Source organism: Euphorbia lathyris, chromosome 10 (assembly GCF_963576675.1).
Source record: "Euphorbia lathyris chromosome 10, ddEupLath1.1, whole genome shotgun sequence".
In the NCBI taxonomy this organism is placed as follows: domain Eukaryota; kingdom Viridiplantae; phylum Streptophyta; class Magnoliopsida; order Malpighiales; family Euphorbiaceae; genus Euphorbia; species Euphorbia lathyris.
This window is the reverse complement of record NC_088919.1, coordinates 20,067,877-20,071,827: the sequence shown is the minus strand read 5'-3', so window position 1 is coordinate 20,071,827 and position 3,951 is coordinate 20,067,877. Positions and strand designations below refer to the sequence as shown.

General features: G+C 31.8%; 1 long non-coding RNA gene across 1 annotated transcript; it reads right to left on the bottom strand.

Annotated features, from left to right (window-relative positions):
* Positions 1-404: 404 nt before the first annotated feature.
* LOC136209441 (uncharacterized) lies at positions 405-3,113 on the bottom strand. The gene is made up of 3 exons (XR_010677535.1): positions 2,852-3,113; positions 2,417-2,632; positions 405-2,326 (listed from the first exon to the last, which is right to left on the bottom strand). It is a non-coding gene; the product is annotated as an uncharacterized lncRNA (long non-coding RNA).
* Positions 3,114-3,951: the final 838 nt, after the last annotated feature.

The window sequence follows — 3,951 nt, the reverse complement described above, 5'->3', positions numbered from 1 at the left end:
TTATTTTTTTATCCACGGTCTAGCCCACCCGACCTATAAGTCATGGCTCCGCCGCTGAAAGAGACAAACGCAGATTCGAAACTCAGAAATGCTAAAAAAATAAATATATGTGCAGGATAGAGTATTTCCAATTGTAAGATTCTGCTACAGAAACATCAACATGTAATTAAATTAATAAAAAAAAATGGTTAAAAAGAGATGACTAATGTAACAAAAAAAACACAAAATAATCAAATTTAGTTGAAGCCAAATAGAGAGTTTCTTTTGTACAACACCATTAAAAGCCACACAATATTCTTACTATTATCATCAAGCTCTTCAAGTTGCCTCTATACATATTTGGAATGACTAAATCCAATTATAGTGGATTGAAATCCCTTATTATACTATCTCTGCTAGTTATTTTACAATATTACAGTGAAAAATAAAATCAACTTAGCAAGTTCCAAAATGATTTCTGCTACCAAACAGCAAGAAAGATAACAATATGATGAATCTTTAAGGATCTATTACTATATCTTCAGCAGAATATTCAATTGTCAATTTTTCACGTTTTTAGAATTTTTATAATTTTCTAGTTTATGCTGACATCAACTCCAACTTCCTTTACCTGGTACGATCTATAAGAAATTTATTTGGTCATTTCACTTCACCCCCAACCTGCTGTGACAGAAACACACTAACTCCTTGATGTTTAGCTATCTGAAGTGAAAATCGTACCAAATACAGGGAAAAGAATTTAAAAGTAAATACAAATTCATAAAGAAAGATCACAAATGCAACCAGTCTAAAGGAAACCAACTTAGGATCTCTCACTAAAATATTCTCAGGAATTGCATTTTTAATTTGATACAACCAATAAAACACAATCAGAAGGGAGACCACCAAAATGAACTCCTACCTTATGCATTCTAATCCCAAACTTACTAAGGTGTAGCATTAAAACATAAAACCGAATACCAATAAATTAAACCATATTTTGAATGTAATAGTAGTTATTCTCAACAAAACAACAATGTTATGAATTTGAATAGCCTAAATAGCAACTATTCTAAGCATATTTAACGTAAATGCACCAATAAAAGAGAAAATTGAAATAGAGAAGACTAACGATTTACCTACCTAAGTACCAAGTTTTATCATGTAGATGTCACAATTTCTAAATAACAACCATATTCTGTCTTTTCAGAAGTAGAGTCAGCATAACGGTTTTAGAAGAATTCAAATAGGTCTAACATCAATTGTATCTTCCTCATTATCACCAAGGGTTGTATGAGCATTGAAAAAGCCTTTGCAAATTCATAATGAAATTTAATCTAACCTGAAGATGCTACAGCTGCAAACAATCCATATTCTGAAATCTAAAAAATCCCAAAAGAAAACAATTTGGAGCATGTACAATGACTAACTTTGCAAATTACACGGGTAGCTAGATTCTAAGAAATATCGTGGTGTTTTAAATACGCGAATCCAGAAGAAATGCAACTGAGGTTGCTGTTTTATATAATAGTAATAGATAGATACACAGATAGATGGTTATAGATAGAGTTGTACTAAATTTCATCCCCTTTCTTGAACTTACTGTTGTTGGAGCCTCCTAAACTCATATGATTCAAATCTTATTCTGTGAGATTATTAAATAATTAATTTAAAGATATTTTTAATCTGCTGATAAATGTCATTTTCCCAAAGCATATATGCATTGGGCAACCAATTTCAATACAACTCGTTAAAAGGGTTAGCAAGGAAGAGACCAAAAAATAAAACAAATCTTAATCAATAATGTTTAACTATTACATCACAGATTCCTACAAATAGGTCGTCTACATAGACAAAATACGCTACACATGGAGAAGCACAAAAAAAAAAAGAAACTTTAACCCCATCATATTTATCCAGTGCATAAAATACAAAAATTAAAGAGGCATTTATGCTTATCTTGTTTCTAGTAGATAACAAACCTGCTTCCCAAGGTGCTTAGATCATCAAATGAATCCAGAACAACCATAGGTATCATGAAAAAAGCATGAGACCAACGGACCAAGAGCTTTACTAATATCCTGTTAAGCTAATCATGGCTTACTTAGGACTCCATGAACTTAATCATAAAAATCGATTGAATATAGTATATGGAGAGAAATTTAAGCACTAAAGACGATCAATTAAAGAGAAATTCATATTTATTTTAACTAGGAAGAAAAAATAAAAAGCCACGTTTGCAGTCTAGCACTAAAACGAAAGAAATACATCCTGCGTGGAAACGGCTAGGCATTGAGCTGCTTTGCTGAGCCTGCTTCTAGTGCATTGTTAACGCATAGTTGCTCACCTGGTAATAATTGAATAAGAAAAAAGGTCATCCATCACATTGCTATTAGAAAGGAAAATCAAACTCGACTGCAAGTTAAAGGGCACAAACCTCTAAGGCTCTTAGTTGATTGCAACTCTGGCTCGAATCTTCATAAATAAAATCTTTGCTAATTCATATGTTTTTTTTAATTGGGAAGAGTCGGTGAGCAATTGTTTTCATGAGTAGAAATCTGGTAGTACTGATACGCTGCTTCTAATTTCAAAATGAGGAGATTCATACAGACATACATGAATTTAGAGAAGGATCCTAAACCTAATCACCACCCTGCATATAAGAGAAAAAACCCGAAGGCAAACGGAAATCAGAAATTAGCAGACATCATAAATGGGAATCGGAACTTCACATTCAAAGGCAAACAGAAATGGAAAATTAGCAGACATCAGAAATAACATCAAGATAAGGGAAATTAACAGACATCGATGAAGAAGCGACATACAAATGAAGAAATAAAAGATAAGAGCAGTTAAGAAAGAAAATATTTACCTCTTGAATAAATCCACTCCATTTTCGAAATTGAATTGAAAAATACCTGGAAAACCCACCTTACCCTTGGATTAAGAGAGAGATTGAAATCGGGGAGAGGGAGAGGGAGAGGGAGACGGAAGCAATGGATGAAATCGGAAATGAAGCAGTAGTTGAGGAAGATAGAGTAGATATTTGAGAGACGGTTTTGATTTGAGAGAGAAAGGGAGAAACAGTTGATAGGAGTGGGTTTTGAAACCGTAAATGAAGGTGGTGGACATGATAGAAAGGTTTGGAAACCGTAAACGTTAAATATCCTCGTCTATAGATTGTGGAACAAATTAAATAATCAAGAGAAATTAGAAAATGACAACTTAGCAGTTATAGTATAAGAAAACGACACGTCAGACAGTGTCTACAACTTTAGAATATAGTAATAGATAGATAGATTCTATAAAAAAAAATAGTCAATTATTTTTTAAATTAATTTAAATTGAATTATCATTAAAAATATATATTAATTTCAAATATACATAATATAAATTTTTTTCATAGCATGATATAAAATTATTTCAAAGTAAATATGTCAATTTATTTATTTATCTAAATTATATAAAAGTTTCATACCCCGTGCATTGCACGGGTTTTCGACTAGTAATTAAATAATATACATTGAAACACTAAATATATATTGAAAATTGGTGAGAATATTCCACACATTTAATGCTTATATGCAGCCCTAAGGGCTGCATTTATCAAAACCGTTGTCATAAAATTGCACAAATAGTAGACAACTAAATCCTTTTTTATATTAAAAAAAAAGTAAGGGTGCCAAAAATTGGCAACTTTGATATAAAAAGTTAAGCAACAATTGTTACTTCAATACAAGACACTTTTCCAAGTACCCTCCACCTCATTAAACATCATTCCAAGCACCTCCATTAGAGATACTCTTAAAGTTAGTGGCAAATACAGGATTGGTCGGAGGCCGATTTTACACGTGTGTGTGTAAAAGAATTGTTAAATCGAACTTGCTCACATTTTTTTTCATATATATACGGTCCAGAACCAATTTTTATATACCGATGTAAAACTTCTCAAATTAAGCTAGATTTGAATTA